At 42.4% G+C, this 20505-nt stretch overlaps 1 pseudogene; it reads right to left on the bottom strand.

Annotated features, from left to right (window-relative positions):
• Positions 1–520: 520 nt before the first annotated feature.
• Positions 521–20505, bottom strand: part of LOC138489273 (zinc finger protein 182-like) — a 115735-nt pseudogene continuing 95750 nt past the window's right edge.

The following is a 20505-nucleotide window of genomic DNA, read 5'->3' as shown; positions in this document are numbered from 1 at the left end:
TTTAAAGTTGAGTAAAAGTTAAATCAAAGCTTCATGAATGTCAGAGCTGGGGGTCACAACTCCATACCTTTAGGAATTGAAAGTAGTCTATATAGTAGTAGTTTAACGACTATCTCAGCCTGTTGCCATAATCACACCGCCTTTCACAATAAATACATTACATCACTTACCTTAGAATCTCAGTAGTCAGAACATTTTGGAATTTACCAATCTGAGTTTTAAGTTCTCTCTCAGATTTTGGGTCTTGCATCCTATCGTTCCTTCGGGGATTAAAAAGGTTCCCATGACAGTGTGTGTTACTATGCCTTGGAAACAGCAAAGTGCCCCCAGGATTGCTTGGAGCAGGTGTTATTTGATGCAAGATCCTCCCAGTGTTTCTCTAGATAATGATTGTTTTTATTTAAAAGGTTTGTATGGTTAAAAGGTTAACCTTTTACACTTCAAATCACTTTACAATGAATAAAATGAACAAATAATAATTCATTATAACACATTTTCAAAAATTACCACTGCAAAAAGGTCAAACAACAATGATCAGTTTATTTAAGTCATATTGGGGGAAAAAGAAAATCATATTATCATAAACCAGATAAAAAGGAACATAAAGAGTATGATCTACATGCGTAAAGCCAAAGTTTCTCCCCTTCCATCCATATGTAGGACGCTGCTGCAGTAACAAGCAAGGCCTTGGCCAAAAACACATGCGCCCAAAATTGAGCAGTTTGTATCAGAGATGGTCTGCAGACAAATTTCATATATCCTAACATATAATATTTTTCCAATTTGATGCAAAGAGTCAAAGCATGGTGAGGCATTTCTAGTTCCATCTGACAGATGCGGCATATTCAGAGTTTGTTATATCAAGCACCAGTTATTTCCTATTCTCCCATTTTTTGCCTTGCCTTTCTCCTTGTCTACACTGGTTCCCTCGCAGTCTCCCCTTGCTGCTACGATCTGTTGCTCAGTAGTCTTGTTACCGCCATCATCATCCACAAAGGCTCTGAACACTCCTCGAGCATCCTCCAAGGCTCAGAACTCTCAAGGATTCTCAGGTTTTTCTCTCCAATCTGGGGTTTTTCTCCTTGGCATTGTCCTTCCCTCCGCACCACCACTGCACCTTCCTGTGTTACCTCACAGTGGGCTACGTGGCAATACGCACTGTCACTACCTTCAAACCTACTGATAATCACGATAGGGTACGAGTGCATGCTGACAGGGTGTGCATTGCATGTTTCTCCTGTGTTCATTCAGACACACACGGACAGGGCGCCAAAGAATGTGGTGCTGGTCCTAATGTTTTTCAATGTCCAATCGTCATAGCAAGACTGCGCCGTATCAGCCCATCATATTCAATGTCAATAACAAACAAGCCAAATAATTGAAGACAATTGAGGCGCCAACCTAGAGTACACGGACAAGGACCCCAAAACCACTCTAAATCACATCAAGGCATCGAAAACCAAAGTGTGGCAAGAGGTTTTTACAGCATTTTATTACCCAACCCCCCCCACACCCTCTGTATAACCTACCTCACCCCAAATGACCATGTGCCCATTTGCTGTAATAAAATAGGATCTTTATCTTTTGGTGCTCTTTGTAATGGTGTATGTTACTTTTCTCGTCATATATTTTGTTTAGTTATAAAAAAATGACAAGATACACCACACATTCCCATTTCTTTTCCAAACGTCTTAGTTCCCCTAATGCTGGTTCTGATCTGTTTTTCTGGGTGCATTTTAAGGCGCTTTGATCTGACCCACACACCCATTAATAAAGAGGAATCCATTAAATAACCAACAATGAAATGAAGGCCAGTCCCTTCCAGAGGCCGGTCCCTTCCAGAGGTTTCTGATTTTCAGCCATTCACAAACTGCTGGTGTCCCCTTCTATGGAGGTTTGTTGGTCTGATGTGACATGTTCATGTATAAACGTGTACAAAGTCAGAGGTGCAGTTGCTCATCACATTAAGTGCACACCTGAACCGAACCAGTGGCAAAGAAGCTCCCCGAAATAATGTACACATTGGGATGATAGTCAGTCCTATTTTCATAGACCCAGGGCATGACGGTTTTCCACCAGGTCATTGTGATTTTATTGAACTGAATCACGCCTCAATTCATGCTTTTCAAATGTGGACATTTTAGGGTCTGCTCTAGCTGGGAATGAGGCTTTTCACATGGCAGTCCATTATGGCTTTTTTTTTTTACCATTTACTGCTTATTGGTTCAGCAAGATCTTGTTATGGTAATCCCCTGATCCTGTTGTATTATGTTATTGATTTTTCATGCATATACATGTTAATTCATGCTTTATAGGTTGGCGGTAGACGGGTAATTGGGACACGGCGTGGTGGATTCTAACAGAAGCAAGGTTCTGATTTCGCAAGAAGTAATGTTCATCTGGTAAGCCCAGCTGATGCTCATTCTGGCTGCTTGCATAGGTAAATTTCCACACAGGCTGGTCATGGGGTATAGTTTATTGTTGCAGCCAGATGACATTATTGGCACCTGGCAGTTTTCTCGTTCAGAGTATTTTTAAGGTTTCCTGTTATGACTTCTGTTGTAAATAGATGCCATACATTATCCTTGATTCGGATGCTTAGATCCAAGTTATCTTGATTAATATGTTCATCTGGTTGATCCACTTAGGCTTCTATGGGATTCTTTATTTATTTATTGATCTAGTTGTTTATAGTTCATTACAAACCTTTACAATTTCTTTAAATAAAACTTCATATCAAATATACAAATTATCAACTTCAATCAATCTTACTTATTACATATAGAATAAAAGTTCATTAACATTCAAACTCATAGCCAATTCATAATACTTTTCCATAAAGCAGTTAATAACCTCGTCATCAAATCCTCAGATTACTAAAATGGTATACTTATACCACATAAAAAGACTTATTAAAAGTCATCAAAACATGCTACAGTTGGTCACACTGTTATAGGTTAGATCACGTCATACACATCTTATACATTTTCACTAGATGGTAGCTGGCACAGATATTCATTCTGCCAGAAATCTTGTACTGCCAACATTGAAAATAGGTAGTAGTTCAATACAACATATGTACTATTATCAGTAAAGACAATCATATTTCGGATATAATTGATCACATGTCATAAGTGATCAACATGTTGTAATTCTATACCTACTGTACCGAAAGGAAGGGTAGCCAGGAATTACATCATTATGCACTAGGACATCACCTAAGTACGATTTATACAATGGGATTCCAGATCGATTCGGCGGCGGACCATATTTTGAACATGGCAATATGCAGAGATTCCAATGGAGAATTTAGACAGAAATGGCAAAAATGTGTCATAGCTATGAAAGTTAACTGGTAAACATAGCGACCATACATATTTGTATATAACATTTCAAGGGAAGGAGATGCAGTTAGAATGTGTTGAGCTGTCTCCAAATTTGCCTTGTTTTTACATATTCAGCAGTATCATTCATTTGCTGATAGCTGCCACTAATCAAGAGGCTAAATATGTCCGTCTGGTTGCTCCACTGAGGCTTCTATGGGATTCAGTGCATGCATTTCCCTTGCACGCTCCTCTTATGCTGGATAGGTGTCTTTACAATTGAATGTCGGTTCACATTCAATAGAGTGGTAAGGTTTTCCTTTCACATCCATTTAGATCAGTGGTCTTCAAACTTTTTTGGCCTGGGCCCCCCCCCCCCGAGCAAAGTTTGGGCAGGCCCAGCCCCCACACAAAAGTGCCAGATGGATAGTACGTAGAAATCGCTATGAACTTTTGCGTGTCACCACCGCACCCTACTCCCAGTACAGACCCTGGGCTCTCCCCAGCCTACTCCCACCACTATCCCAGTGCTGCCGTCCATCCTGCTCCCACCACAGTGCCATAAAACAAGCAAACACACATCCATACACATTTAAATAAAAATTAAATCGCCATAAACGTACCTTCTGCAGGGGCCTGCGCGTGGTTTCTAAAATGCCCCGCTCCAGGTTGCTCTGCTCGTATGTGCGAGGAGGCGCAGGAGCCCCCCCTCGCACATACATACATGCAGTGCCCCAGCCAGCATTTCCAATGAGCTATGCAAGGCTGGCAAAGCAAAACACCCCCAGCGTTGCATGGCTCAGTGATCATGTGCGGCTGGGGAAATTAACTGTCAAAGGCAAACGGTGTTTCCCTTTGACAGTTCAGCCAGCCCAGGAGCACACCCTCAGCTGGAAAAAGCAGCTGAGGGAGTGCTCAGTGTTTCACTGGGCTGGCTCCTTGGCTCCTCCATAATGGGTGAGGAGGCCAGTGGGTGGACGCCCCCTCAACCATTATGGATGAGCCGGCAGGCTTGGACTGGCCTATAGGGCGATGACCGTACCAAAAATGCAAAATACTAGTGTAGCCAGTCAAAATGGGCCACTTTTCTGGTCAATGTGGGGCAGTTTGAGGAGTTACTTCACTATGCAGCTAGTAGTTTTGACCATTGTTGCTGAATAAATATTCTTTGAATATCAACATTTGTTTACATTTGAACAAAAGAACAACCCCTTGGGTACTATTCAAACAGTCTGTGACTAAGGGACTGAATATCCATTTGCAACTGCTGGCGATTTTTTCATTGGTGCCTAAGACCGTTTTATGGTCCAGTCTGATCATATGAGCTGCCCCTTCCCATTTCCTCCAATCTAAATCGCGCCCCACAGTTTGAAGACCTCTGATTTAGATGGTTTTATGAGTGTAAAATGACCTTTAGAGCACTGCTATTTGTTTAAGTGTCTCCATTTCTGGATTTGCAATACATATGTTTTTGTGTTTTTCCACCGAAACTCTCCTAACATTCGATACATTTATATGTTTCTTTTCCTGTATAAGTTCTCTCTTGCAGGGTCAGACTAATAATAATGCACTTGGGAGGTTTTCCCCAAGTGTGTGTCCTCTCATGGACCACAAGATGATTTTTCTGATTCAATTTGTTCTGACATTCCAGATTAATGCTTTCTAACATTGAGTGCACTGATAATGTTGTTCTCCAACCTATGCTCCTCTCTGCTTTCTAAGAATGTTTCCAATGGAAGCTTTTCTGACATTCAGTGCACTCATAAGGTTTTTCTCCCATATGTGTTTTCTCATGCTGAATAAGGCTGATTTTCCAACACAATAATTTCTGACATCTGATGCATTGATATATTTTTTCTTCCATATGTTTCCTGACATGCTAAGATTATTATTTTAAAGTTCAGTGCCCTGATAACATTTTTCTCTAGTATGAGTTTTTGCATGCCGAATAAGATTGCTTTTGTGACTGAAGCACTTCTGACATTCAGTGCATTGATATGGTTTTTCTCCAGTGTGAGTTCTCTCATGCATAATAAGATTGCTTTTGCGACTGAAGCCCATCTGACATTCAGTGCATCGATAGGGGGTTTCCCTTGTGTGTGTTCTCTCATGCTGAGTAAGCGTCCATTTTTGACTAAAGCCTTTTTGACACTCAGTGCACTGATAAGGTTTTTCTCCAGTGTGTGTTCTTTCATGATAAATTAGAGTGGCTTTCCCCTGAAGCATTTCTGACATTCACTACACTGATAAGGATAGTCTCCTGTATGAGTTCTCTCATGTTGAATAAGATTGCTTTTGTCCCTGAAGCACTTCTGACATTCACTGCACTGATAAGGTTTTTCTCCTGTGTGAGTTCTCTCATGCTTAGTAAGATTGCTTTTGCGACTGAAGCCCTTCTGACATTCAGTGCATCGATAGGGGGTTTCGCTTGTGTGTGTTCTCTCATGCTGAATAAGTGTCCATTTTTGACTGAAGCCTTTTTGACATTCACTGCACTGATAAGGTTTTTCTCCAGTGTGTGTTCTTTCATGATAAATAAGAGTGGCTTTCTCCCTGAAGCATTTCTGACATTCACTGCACTGATAAGGTTTTTCTCCTGTGTGAGTTCTCTCATGCTGAATAAGATTGCTTTTGTGACTGAAGCACTTCTGACATTCGGTGCACTGATATGGTTTTTCTCCAGTGTGGGTTCTTTCATGAAGAGTAAGAGTGAGTTTGTCCCTGAAGTATTTCTGACATTCACTGCACTGATAAGGTTTTTCTCCTGTGTGAGTTCTCTCATGCTTAGTAAGATTGCTTTTGAGACTGAAGCACTTCTGACATTCACTGCACTGATATGGTTTTTCTCCAGTATGTGTTCTTTCATGATGAATAAGAGTGCTTTTGTCCCTGAAGTAATTTTGACATTCACTGCATTGATAGGGATTTTCTGCGGTGTGTTTTCTCTTATGCTGAATAAAATTGTTTTTGTTACTCAAGTACTTCTGATATTCAGTGCACCGATTTGGTTTTTCTTCTGTGTGCGCTTTCCAATGCAGAATAAGTTTCTGGTTTTGACTAAAGGCGTTGAGACATTCAGTGCACTTATATATTTTCTTTGGGGTGTAGGTCTCCATCTCTGCTTTGCTAGGATTACAAGCAATGGCAATGCAGAAGGCAAGGCAGGGACGCGAAGTTGCAGGCCCGGATCTTAACAGCACAGTTAGAAATATTCAACTGTTGGAAGTTCACCAAAATGTAGTTTCAGGGGGAATACATCTGCATCTGCAGGAGTTTCCTAGTCGAGGCATGGTTCTACATTTTCTCACTAACCTGTAACCCTCTGTATGCATTTCCATGACATTTTAACTGTCCCCTTAATATTCCAGCCTTCTCATCGTATCCATTGTATTGTATTTCCTTTATCACATAGTGCTCAATTTTTTCCAGTTATGTTTACACTATAGAAAACCCAATACATAGCTGAATAAAATTAATTATAGCGTGATTGGATAAAGCCTAGACTTTATTTTCAAATAGTTGCAAGTTCCATAGCATACATTTGCATTTCATTATAGATAGATTTGCTTTAGATTGTGTATGTTGTCACTTCCACAAGCAGCCTCCATAAAGTTGCCAGATATGTTTTAATTGGTTAGTTTGGCAGCTTCCAAGATGACTGGGTTATGTTACCCTCTCTTGTGTGCTCTCTCTTGGCCTGACTGCTTTTGGCAATATTTTCTAATTACCTAGATCAATAGGGTTTCTGTCCAAACGTATCTATTGTCATGGGACATCAGTTTTAATTTGTAACCTTTTTCTCCTACATGCTTCACATGTATGTAGTCTATACCCTTTTTATGTGCATGCAGATGATGTGTTGGACTCAGAGTCTTCTTAGTATGGCTACTTTCATGGGCTCCAGTTTACCTGTGTATTTTTGCTTATATTTAGCAGCAGACACAATTTCAAGGTGCAACCTATTAGCCTGGCATAACAAGTCAATACCTCAATCCTACAAATACACACATCACCCCATTTCTGACTAGCCAGGTGGCATTCATCAGTACCCAGTGGCTAGTGAAAAATAGGAGCCCTTGAATTTAGGAAACCTTCTAGTGCCCTAATTTGACCAACACTCATCTGTCCAATTACTCAGCTTTGGGAAACATGTGGTATTGAAGACATCCATTTTTAAAGCCGTAGAGTTCTTTGGTCTCCGGATTCATTCCTTAACACAGCGGCTTGTGGTTTCCTTTCCAGAGCACTGAAGCCTCACCCTTTTCTTTTTCCGAAGTCCTTGTAGGGTGTTAGTTTTAGCACAAGTTAATAAATCATCTTCTTGTCTTTTCTGGCAATGTAACAGTCATCTGTAGAATTAAAGTGAAAAGTGAAAATTATCTTTCGACATACACATTTGCAGATAGAAATAGAATTCATGAACTGAAAGGCAGTATTGTATGAATGGAATGTTCTATTAGGAAAGGCAAAATCCACAGACACGTTGTTATGTATTTTTCAAACTCTTCTTTTAAGAAGTGTTATTAGACTGGAGTGAGCTTACTGTCCCCTACTGGCTGATTCAGGTAAATGCACACTACCTACCTGTGTCCAGTTGTTGTTGGTTGACTGAATCACACAGGGACACACATAAATAGATGCATTGTCATGGGTAAGAGGTGAAAAATTGTTCAGCCATTCTTCTTGTTAAAATGCACTCATCCCATTATATTCATATGGCTCTAAAAAAAGGTCATATTTCACTAAAGACATTAAAAAACAAACAGGTGCACGTGATCCAAATGTAAGTGAAAATGCCCCATTATTTCGCACAAAGAAAGTAAGTTATATTTTCAGCCCAAGGTCAACGGTTAGAGATTACAGGACAAAGTCCAAATCAAGCCGACAGTTGCAGGTTGCATGGTGTATGTCATAATGAGTTTCTAAAGTATGGTCCTGATGACCATATCAGCATACAGACATATTGGTAGCCAGAGGTCCATCTAGTGGCACCTCGATTAACGTGTCAGTCAGTGAGTTGGGGTATTGCGATAACAATAAAGGGGCTAGAACACAGCCTATCCTGAACCACTCGCTCTAAACATCATATGTAAAGTCTGTTCCCTGTTCTTCCCAAATCTCACCATGATGCTAACATCTCACCCTGATGCTAGTGTGTGTGTGTAGTTACATCACCAAATTCCAAACATGTTTTGGTAAAAACCATTTCATACAAAGTACACCACAATTCACACATGCTAATGTCAGGTACCCTCATGGACCCTCGCCTAGCTGGAAATCACTAGGTAAAATTGAAACTTTGAAATATTGTTCTGATACCCTGCTTATAGTCATTTTGAGTGTCAGACAGAATGTGTCCCTCATTTATCCAAGGCAATATAGCGTTAGATAGTAGCAGGCCAAATTGTTAAGATTAACTGTGAAATGGGGATGCTGGGAAATAAGATGTGGGGGTTGACCCCATCAGATGCTTTAAAACAAGTACAAGTACTTTCCAGTTAGTTGGACAATAGAGCAGTATTGCTATACACAACTATTAAACACAGTAGCCTAAAAGTGGCCCACAAATCAAGAGAATCTAAAAACAAGTCAGCAGGCACGTCTCAACTAGAACTCTTCAGACGAGCCCCACTCATAAGTAAAACTCCTTTAATGAGAAAGTAAACAATAAGCACTGAGCCCTTGGGCTACCTAAAGTCAAAGGGCCACAGGGCATAAGCTGCGCTGTGTGCTTCTAGAACTCCTGTCCGCTCCCCTATTGCCCCATGTGATGAATCCAGTGGAGTCATCATGGATTTCCTGCCAGTAACCTCCTCCCATGTGGCCAGGGAACAGCAGCCACTACCTGATCCTGACCCTGGAGCCGGCTTTATGAGGGATGATCACATGGGAAGAGGCAGCTACCAGAGCAATGTCATGACTTCACTGGCCAAGATGTGGTATCTTCCCCTTTTCCATGAGGAAGACTGATGTCACAGACCCTAATGACATACTGTCAGATATGTGTTCCCAGTGGTAGGACAAATTAACCCTCGTCTTCATATTTTTATGGCCAAACACACAACCATAACACCATCCCACACTGCTAAGACTTAACAACTTTTTCTTCTAAAGTTCCTTTTGGTAAAACTAGTAAATGAACTATTAAAATGCCATAACAACAACATCTATAAACTTCAACTCCCTGAATTCCCCAAGTACTGAGATGCAGGAGTTTGAATAGTGTATTAAGAACTTCAATACACTGTGCAGTCTAGTTGACTTGTGCGCGGGACATTTAAACCTCGCAAGCTCACTATTCAGAGAGACAGTGCAGGAGAAGACATTGGCTCCTATTCAAGGGCTCACGAATGTGAATATCATGTACGGGTGTGGCAGAGCAGAAGAGGGCACCACGGGAGAGACGCAGAGTCAGAGACTGAAGTTCTGTGGAGATGCTGGGAGACGTGAGGAAGATCCTGGGCACTCAGCGAATCGGGAAGCTGACATTCTCCATTTTGGATCCTGAAGGGAAGCAGACATGTAATCGCTGAGCCGAGAGGGAGGCCGGAAGAACGTCTACAGCCGCCAGATTGGAAAGTGTGTAAAAGTAGCACACAGCAGAAGCGCTAACCCAACTGGAGACGCTGGAGAAAGCCAGTGAGTCTGCCTGAAGCCAGTGGGGCCCCTGGGGCATTCCTGAGACCACGCCAAAACTTTCCAGGATTCAACAAATAAATGGCAATCTTTCCTTTATCATTTTTTGTGGCTTGCAAATTGCCTGGTTTACTCCCCTGCAGGTTCCTTTATGCAATGCCAACTGCGTTTATAGCACTTTGAACATTGTAGCCTTGTGAAGATGACAGAAGGCTTGTTTGAAACCCAAAACACTAAAAAGCAAACCCCAATGAACTGTGAATATCTCAAATGTAAATGTGGGGCCAAACTTAAAGAAACATTACCAAGAGTATATATCTCAACCCGAGAGCCATACCTACAATAATGATGATAAAGCATTTGAGAGGCCCTGGTAAACCAAAGACACCAAATGAGTGAAATATATGAGAAATCCTGACAAGCAAGACAGCAAACAATTGATAAATATAAAAGATCTGGCAGGAGAGTATACCAGGCAAATGAAACTCATAAGAGAATACCTGGCAGGTGAATACAAACCAGACAATTGGCGTTGCAGAAAGAGTCCTGGCAGGAGAGTACAGCAGGCAGTTGGCATTGCATAAAGGAACCTGCAGGGGAGTAAACCAGGCAATTTGCAAGCCACAAGAAATGATAAAGGAAAGATTGCCATTTATTTGTTGAATCCTGGAAAGTTGGATGTTAAAGAAAGCCAATGCTATCCAGACCGAGGATAAAGTAAAGAAAGATTGTTCCAGACTTGGTTGCCTAAACAGGAATCTTGTGAATGCAAAGAAGACACCAAGGGACATGTGCCTTGGAGAAATGTTTTCGGTTGGAATTATACTTATTTCAGTTGTTAACCCTTTTTGGCCAGCTGAAGATATTGTCCTTACACATTGTTATTTGTTTATAGTGTGAGGGCCAGGATAGGGCGTTTTGGACACAAAGATGTTTTTTCCGTTATTGATATCCTGACACAGACAGGTCCTTGGTTTTGGTTTATAGGCGGGGAAATTCCTCTTTAGCAGAGGGTCACAGAGGCATTTTTCCAACCCTTTTTCATTTAATAAATATCTTTGGTAAAAGGAGGACAACCTAGTATCCAGCTCTCATTTCTGACTCCTCACACGCATGAGTACAAATAAAAAGGGCTCACCCATGTCTGCACTAAGATACGTGACTGGATTCATTTGTGAGGCCTGACATTCATTGAAGTGCAGAGACCATACCCCAAAAGGTCTTGGGCTTGAAGTGCTGCTGCAGAATGCGTCTGTTCCCACATATCTTCAGAGATTTTCTATTTTCCAAATACAAAAACTGTTTATATTCTTTTTTTGATAATCTGATGTTATTAGGACATATTGAATTTTCTTTAAAATCGAGGTAACATTTGTGTTTTCATTACCCTCCATTTTTATCATACCATTGATTTATTCCTTTATTGCTAGAGCTACAAGTTTACTGTGCAATGTGCTCAGTTCCTGTGTTTAGTTGCATAATCATTGGATCTGTGGCGAAGAAAAATCCATGCAGGTTAATAAAAAAATGGAGTACATTTATTTGACATTACGTGTCACACTATATTTTATTGACGTGTGCGGTACTTACAGGAATGTTTAAGGTGCACAACTATGTGGTTTTGCTGTTATAAGAACTGTTGCAGTAGGAGGAATTGAAATGGTTTATGTGTTTTACTTTTCGGAAGTAGTGATGGTAGGGTTGCAGTTGGATACCAGATGGCGTATTCTAACTGTTTATCCTTTTTCATAGTATCTGTTCATGCACTTTGATTCCTGTTGGTGTATTATAGGTACTGTACTATTGATAACTAACATTGCAGTATTGTGGGGCAGTTAGACACCTGTTGGAGTATTCTAACGGTTGGTACTTTCACAGTTCTCAAGGGTATGTTTTGAAGCAGTTTCATTCTTGAAGGTGGATTTAAGCAGTTTGGTCACTGGAACTAACATTGTAGTATTGTGGGTGTACTGAGATACCAGTTTGCGTATTCTGACTGGGGCTACTTTCATTTGCCAACACTCGTTAGTTTTACAGATTAGGGAGGACAGTTTGTAGACCCTCATACTCAGTACTTTTTAAGTACTATGGGTAAAACAATATTAGTGTGTTTTTCCACAGTTATTGTTTCTGTGTCTATAATCATTGGGTCATTGGGAAAAAAACTGTATAGCAGCGCAACTGATGTACTCACAGGCCAGTTGGTGTATGCTAAGTTCTTACAGTTTCAGAGGGCAGAAGAGTATTTTTATTTTGCACTTGCCTATCTGTTGGTGTCAATTGGCCGTAGGTTATGCTACTGCGACAGCTCAGTGAGTAAATTTAGGTTTCAGGAATATTAAGTAGGCATTTGTTAGATTTGCTGGTAATCTCTGTTTCAGAGTAACAGAAGTATCATTGCATTCAAACCACCCACATTTCTTTTTCATGTATGCAGTATAGTGACCTGCATTGGTTGCGGCACCCATGTGGTATGCCTACTGTTGTGAAGGTTTTTTTGCCAAGCGATACTTGCCAGTGTGTGAAGCTAGTAAGCTTGCAGTTGTTTTTGGTAGCATCTGCATTGTATCTTAAAAGCATTACTATTCCGTATTGGCTATGTGAGTTTATGTGTAAAGTGCAACGAATGTCTGAATTGCAAACATTGCATAATAAGCTGTGATTTGCATTTTGCACCAACTGCTGAAATGGAATGGATTCACAATTAGGTACAGATACATACACAAAGCACTCATTAGGGGATTGATCCTGTGCCACCTGGTTGCAGATGTTGCATGTATGTTTCCACATATATGGTATGTTTTTGCTTTCGAACACTGGCAGTAAGTACATTCGAAATTCTTGTGGATTGTCTTGTGTGTTTAAGGTGAATATCACCATTCCCGCACAGTAGTCCAATCCCTGCCTTATGCCTGAGACACTGCAAGTGTTGTCAGGATTGTTTGTTGCATTTCTATGAAGGAGTATTTGCAAACACAACTGCTCTGTGCCGTTCAAGTAAATGTTTTCAATACTTGGAACAGAACATTGATTGTTACATTTGGATAGCAATTTACACCAGATGTGTTGGAAAACTTGAATGGACCCGACAGTTCTGTGTCATTTGCTGGAGCTCCACTTGTCTTTTTAGAAGACATACTTCTCTTTGTTTGTGCTGTTGGATGTGCACTTGCGTTAGCATTACATCCTTTTATGGTTGTGCTACTTGATGGAGTAGCAGCTGTTTTCAATTTCTTTGGTGCTACTGTTTGGAGATCTCCTATAAGTTCTGTTTGAATTACTTTTCTTTTGACAAGTTTTCCTATTTGAGGAACAGGGTACATATTGAAATGTGGTGTGTAGAGTGCACATAGTCTGTTGTACTCAATGATGCAAGGAATGTCAGCCTTGACTTTGTATCAAAATCGATTAGAAATAGTCCTTCAAGTGTGCATAGCCGTGACAGTGCTACTTAACTCATACCTTCTTTAAAGACTGTGCTGCCAATGTCAATCAATGCCTGATCTAGGGTTAGACCATGCCTTTTATGAATAGTGACTGCATATGCAAGAGACTCTGCGTACAGACATGTCTTTGAAAAGAAGGAATCGGGGTGTTCAGCGTCCTATCTTTTAACTTCTGAAAGTTTGTCTAAGTGGATGTTGACAAACTGAATGTTGTTGTCACATGGATATGTCTGGAAGCCAACAACTGTACCAAGTGCTCCATTAACTAAACCTGTCATGAACCGTCGGACACGCCCCTTCTGGACCTCCTGGTCCTTGACACATCAGGGCTTATACTCTGGTACTTCCAACATGTCTGTTAAGCACCAAACGCTGCCTCCCAGCCTTTACGTCTGATGCAGCATGTCCTATAAAGTAGCCACGCCCCCGCGTGACAGAGGACCTCAATACATATCTCAATTTTGGAAACACCTTTGCCGAATACTGGGAATACAATGTGCCCTCTCTTCAGGGTATCATCCACAGACTAATGGGGCTACCAAACATGTGAATCAAACACTTGAACAATATCTCCGTTGTTTCACTATCAAGGTCCAGGACATTTGGTCACTTCTAATACCTCTGGCTTAATTCTCCTATAATAATTCGGATCACTCGGCTCTCAAGACCAGTCCCTTTCTCTGCAGTCAAGGTTTTCACCCTTCAGTGCTACCTTCCGTCCTCCCACATCCTACACCTGTTCCTACAGTTGATTCCTGGATTGAAACACTCATCAATGTACAAAGAGAAGCCAAAGAGCAGTTAGAAAGGGCTCGGACTCATACCAAGCATTATGTGGATTCCAAAAGAAGACCAGGCCCCTCCTACGCAGTAGGAGATAAGGTATGGCTATCCTCGAGACTTCTGCCCCGACATCTACGACCAAATAAACTGGCTCCCCGGTATTATGGGCCCTTTCAAATAAAAGAAATCATTAACCCAGTGGCTTTTCGACTCAAATTACCAGATTCCTGGAAGAAAAACCACCCAGTTTTCCATACATCTCTGATGAAACCATACATCCAGACCTCCCGGACTAACCTCAGACCCAATCCTGTACTTGTCAATGACCAACTGGAATATGAAGTCTCCAGAATATGTGACTCTAGATATAAACGTGGTCAGCTCCAGTACTTGGTGGAATGGAAACGATACCCTCCCAGTGAACGCACTTGGGAACCAATATCAAACTTAAATACCCCTAGGTTACTCAGAAGGTTCCATCTCATACACCTGGGCAAACCCGGCGGGACGGATTTTCGGAGGAGGCATGCTGTCATGAACTGTCGGACACGCCCCTTCTGGACCTCCTGGTCCTTGACACATTGGGGCTTACACTCCGTGGTACTTCCAACATGGCCGTTAAGCACCAAACACTGCCTCCCAGCCTTTACGTCCGATGCAGCACGTCCTATAAAGTAGCCACGCCCTGCGCGTCTCAACGCTGATTGCTGTGGCTAGACGTGTGCTCCGTAGTTCGCCTTCGTGGAACTCTGTTTCCTGGTTCCCGGACCCTCCGCTTTCTCCTACTATTCTCCTTCCTTCTTATCCTGCTTCTTCCCGGACTCCGTGTACCCGCCTCCGAGTACACTTCTTCGTATCCTGGACTTCCTGGAAGTTTCCTATTGATCCCGGACATAGAAGCGGAACGAACGCTGGAAGCCGAAGACGGCGAGCAGGGTTGTACAAAACCCGAACCGTAAAGAAGAAAACTCCTCCCAAGGATTCCAGCAAGCAGCAAAAACAGGTGAGAAAAGGGGAAACCTGTGACAAAACCTTACTCTACGTCACGGTTATATTTGAACATTACTCTACAGATTAAACACAATGTTAAAATGTTCTCCAAACCAGCTGTGTTGGAGATAGAGTTTTTTAAGCTATTTAGTCGTGCTGTGACTTGTTGACACATATGTCATACCGTGCACTTCCAGTTTGCCCGTGGAGTTAATTTGCAATATTGGTTGCATTTCTTTGCTTAACATTGTTTCATTGAATTGTGCACAGCTTGCTAGGGTTGGCATTAAGGACATATATTTGACTTTTTTGTGTGTTAATTGTTCCATGACATGTTTTTCCCATATAGCTCATGGATGAGTCTACTATTTAAGATAGAATGTGCATCCTTAGAAAGCACACCAATCCAAATGCTTTTCAAAATGTTAGCATAGGTGAGGTCTGCAGACTGACACCTGTTTCGAGTTAGTTCTCTGTATTGGAAATGTTGCCAGAGATTTACATTTCCTATGCTGCTAAGTGTGTTACGGCACAGTTTGTGTCATAAGGTTTTAAAAATAGGTTCACCTTTGACTGGTGTTAATTGTAGGAGATGGCCGAAAACAATAACATGTTTTCAACCAAAGAGTTGTTCGTAGTTCGTTTTAAGGACCTCTTGCAATCTAAGCTGAATCAAAGCTTGCATTGAATTACATGGACTAACTTTATTTTGTTTCGATTTTTCTCTCTCTCTTTACTCATTTATATTTAATTTAATTGTTCTGTACACCCTATGAATCCTCCCCATCACCAACCCTTGTTTTTCTGTGATTGTTTATTGCATAATGGTTAATATCATCTCCGCTATGAATGGGATTTAACATTCTGTACCTCCCTCTCTCTTGCAAAACCTCCCCTCTCTTCCAAAAAACCCCCATTTTCTCCCCCCATTGTTATTTTTAGTGTTTTAATTGATCGATGCACTCAACAATGTTTGCTATTTTGTATGACTTCTAAATTGGTATAATGTCGAATTCTATTATTATTATTTATTTTCTGTTAAAAGTTTCCATTAATAATTAGCAACTAGGCCCTGATTTGAAAAAGGGTTTTTAGTACAGCGAAACACGTGTCATCAACAAGGGCAACTTCAATATAATAAAACAAACACTTGTTTTTGAAAATCTAGACTTGGCGCTGTCTTCTATCTGAGTATCTTTGAAGCAAACGAACATTAGGTTGGAGACAATCGGCCTCATTACGAGTCCGGCGGTAACCGTGCCGGAAATTCCATCAGGTTACCGCCGGACTCGTATTACCATTCTGCCTCCGTGATTGCCGGAATCACCGGGGCATTACAACGGTGACGGGGTAATTCCGGAGGCGGAATTCTGTTAATCATCATTACCATGGAGTCCTATAGGACTCAATGGAAATGGGGAAGTGGAAACAGTGGTGCCGGTGTTTCCATGTCTGCCTGCAGGCGGGTGGTGTTAAATGACACCTCCCGCCTGCAGGACTCTTAATCAGCCGGTCCGGAAAGAACGGTGGTGGCGGATTTACCACCACCGTTTTTCCAGACCGGCTGACTTGTAATGTGGCCCCATGCTCTATTAGGAGCATTTTCATTTGTTTCAGAATTATGCGTAGCTCCATAGCAGCTTCTGTTGAAAGTCTGTAGTACTCTAATTTGTTTTGGTGTTCTACTGGAAGGAGCAGCAGTCAGTCTAAAGTAACACCACCTATGTTGTAAGCAGATAAACCTGTGGGGGCCGTTACAACAGCTGAAAGCTTGTTGTTTGTTAATTTGTGGAGGAACTTGCTGATGATTTTTATTAAGAATGTTTTGCCTGAACCAGCTTCACCACTTACATATAGGAGTAGAGGTTTATATTTTTGACAGCTACATGTTTTAGTTTCATGCTTCACACCATGTTCAATTGCTTGAGCTACTTCTAAGGAAAATGCTACGTTGCTCATCATTGAGTTGTGATTTCAGCAGTGCAAAGTTTTCTTCTTATTCCTCATATTGAGACATGGGGCCTAATTATGAGTATGACGGTCTGGTAACAACAGTGCCGGTAAGCTACCGACACGTTGTTACCGGACCGGCACACTTCAAGTTCTGCGGGCGAGTGCGGTCCTGCCTGCAGACTTTGACGCAAGCACCGGCACCCTTATGAACAGTGCTGGTGCTTCTGTTCTCCCCATTGAGTCCAAATGGGACTCATATGGGAATGGCGAGTGACTTTCCCCGGCGCCTGGCAGTAGGGACTGCCGGGGCTGTAATGCCCCGGTGGTTACCCATTGCCAGGCGCCGGGAAAAATAATTACTCTGGCGGTAGCCGTGCCATTTGTACCGGCACGGCTACTGCCAGGGTCATAATGAGACCCATAGTGTTTTCTACTTCAGTCATGGCTAATTCTGCTTCATTTACTATGAGTGGCTCTCCAAGTGCTTCTTGGCTTCCTGTAACAGATGGTGACTGCCCTCAGGAGTGTCTGCATTTAGTTATACTTGAACTTCTTCCTCTTGTTGGCGTTCATTGTCCAACATGTTTTTGTACTGCTGGAAATTCATATTTGTTATAGTGCTTTCATTTGCATTGAAAGCATCTTCACAGGAGTCATGTGTGCCTAATAGATCTTCTTTTCTCCAAGTTTAAAAAGTTGTAGTAGGGACATGTAGTAAAGTTCTCTATGTTGAGTTTTAAATGATAGCTTCATATGATTAATCAGGATGGGTTTGGTAAGTTTAACCAGGCTGCCTTCACAGGTTTCGACAATGTATTTACCTTTTTTTCCATCTGGTTTAATAATATTCTTGTATGAGACATTTTGGCCTATGTAGTATAGGCACATGGTTTCTAAAGCAGTACTCCTGTTTGGATATTAGGTGTCCAATACATTGTTTTTCAAAATGTCCTGGCTGTTGGGATATTTTTTGGCTATTGTTTCTATGTCTTGGTACGATTTAAACAATCTTTTTCTGGATGCAGCAGGACTAAGGCTTAGCTAGACTGTGTTTTCAGATTTCCCATAAGGCTGTGCCTGTTAAAAGGTCTGCAGCTTCGTAGCAACCACATTCTCTATGGGAGAGCATTTCTATGCCAAACTTGGATAATTTTTGTGACATTGTTCTGTCAGATGATATGGCATCCCAGAGGTCTTTTAGCTATGTTTTCTTTTAGGTAGGCTGTGACATATCGTGCAACAGCAGTGGAATTGTCTGGAATGTATTGTACATCTATGTTTGCATTCCACAAGAGGGCAATGATTGCATTGTAATCATTGATGTACTTTGACGCATCGCTTCTTTTAATGCAGTATGTGTTTACAGGCGATGTGCCTTTCACGGTTCCCAGTCAATTGGTCTAAAATATTTGGTCGACAGGACAATTGGTCGACACCATTTGGTCGAATGCCAAATGGTCGAATTTTTTTTTTTTTTTTAACCCTTTTTTTTTTTTTGGGGGGGGTCCCCCCCCAACCCCTTTTTTTTCTTTTTTTTTTTTTCCCCCACACGAAAACCCACAAAACACATATATATATAAAAAAAAAAAAATTCGACCATTTGGCATTCGACCAAATGGTGTCGACCAATTGTCCTGTCGACCAGTTTGCTGTCGACCAATTGACTGGACACCGCCTTTCACACTGTGTCTAACAGACGACATGAAGCTGTTTACTTGTCCTTTTGCTGAAACTAGTCTAGGGAAACTAAAGCGGCATTTGGTGTAGTATTTGCCTTTGTCTTTAGATCTGCGTAGACAATATTTGCCACATTTATGTCTTTGAAACCGCAAAATGTGTGCATGCAGCTCACTATGGGCCTCATTACACGGTAGGCGGTAAGGCAACACCTTTACCGGCATGGCGCTAATAATGTGTCCGTGTAGGAAGTAGGCCGCTAATAACGTGGCATCACGAGTACGCGGGCACAAGCTTAGCGCCATGCCGGTAAGGACCCTACCGCCATGCCGGTAAAGACCCCGTAAAGGCCCTTAGCGGCACCGAAGAAAGCGCTGATAGCACTTCCGCCCTCCCACAACATGACATTAGCGGGGACCGCTGCGGTCACCGTAAATAAGCAGAACCGGAAGTAGCGTTGTCGCACAGGAACGGGAAATAGCACGGCGGCCATCTTTAAAAACACAATCCATTGCCATCCTCTGCCCCCAGGACCTGCATCCACACCAGAGCCTTCCAAAATCCTTCACAGACCCACCAACAATGCCCAAGGCAATTAATAAAGGAGCAAAGCGGCAGCGCAAGGAGCGTTTTTCAAATGAAGAGCTAACAATGCTCGCTGACACGCTTGCTGCCAACGCAGAAGTGGTGTTTGTCAATGACATGCGGTGTCCTACCCTAATAAAAAAAAAGGAGATCTGGGCAGAGGTGGCCCGTAAAGTCAGTGCGGTGGGCACCACCCCCCGCACTGTGAAAGATGTCAGGAAGCGGTGGGACGATCTCTGCCTCCGTGTACGCAGCATCCTGGCTGCCAACCGGAACCTGGCCATGGGCACAGGAGGCGGTGGAGGATCCCCAATAAAACTAATGGAGTGGGAGGAGACCTGTGCAAGCACCATAGGGGTCGAATCAATCGAGGGAGTCGGCGAAATGGAGGGTGGTGTGCCCATATCGTCAGATGGAGGTGAGTGTCCACACAAAACACTGCACTGTGAAAGATGAGGTACTTCCCCAAATGTGAGCCCTAAATCATCTCATGGATGTGGCCATCAAACATACATGAACACAACCCAGCCCATATGCGTTTCACATCCCAACACACACACATGCATGCATCACCACAGACACGTGTCACCCACACTCATGCATGAATGACCCACCCAACCGTCTTACGACCTGTATGCCCAAACATGAAGTCCAAATGCATAGAACAGCATGAAGAACAACATCTGCATGAAGCACCTTGACCAATCACCAATGCCATCCCCCTCTTTGTCCCCCAAAGGCTCACAAACTGACAGTGATGAGCAGGACTCTGCGACGCAGGCTCCCCCCGCTAAGAAACAACCCAGGGGAAAAGAATCAGGCAACATCGCCAGCACATCGAGGTGCACAGGGAAGAGTGCACTCCCGCAGAGGGCCAAACCCACCAAACCACCCACGTCACCAAAATGTGAACGTACGCCTGAACCAATTGCAGCACCCACTCTAGTAATACCCCCACGCACGATCCACCCGCGGAAGGGACACTGTCTGCTGCCAATAGTTCCATTGGCGAGGCAGCAGCCACAGCACCCATGTCCGATGTGGAGGACACTTGTGACTCGGCTATACAACATACGCCCAGTCCCCAGCAGTCAAAAGAACCGAGTCCACGC

Source organism: Ambystoma mexicanum, chromosome 9, assembly GCF_040938575.1.
Source record: "Ambystoma mexicanum isolate Mex_15411 chromosome 9, UKY_AmexF1_1, whole genome shotgun sequence".
In the NCBI taxonomy this organism is placed as follows: Eukaryota; Metazoa; Chordata; class Amphibia; order Caudata; family Ambystomatidae; genus Ambystoma; species Ambystoma mexicanum.
Note: the sequence above shows the minus strand (reverse complement) of the source record. Positions and strands in the feature narration are given on the sequence as shown.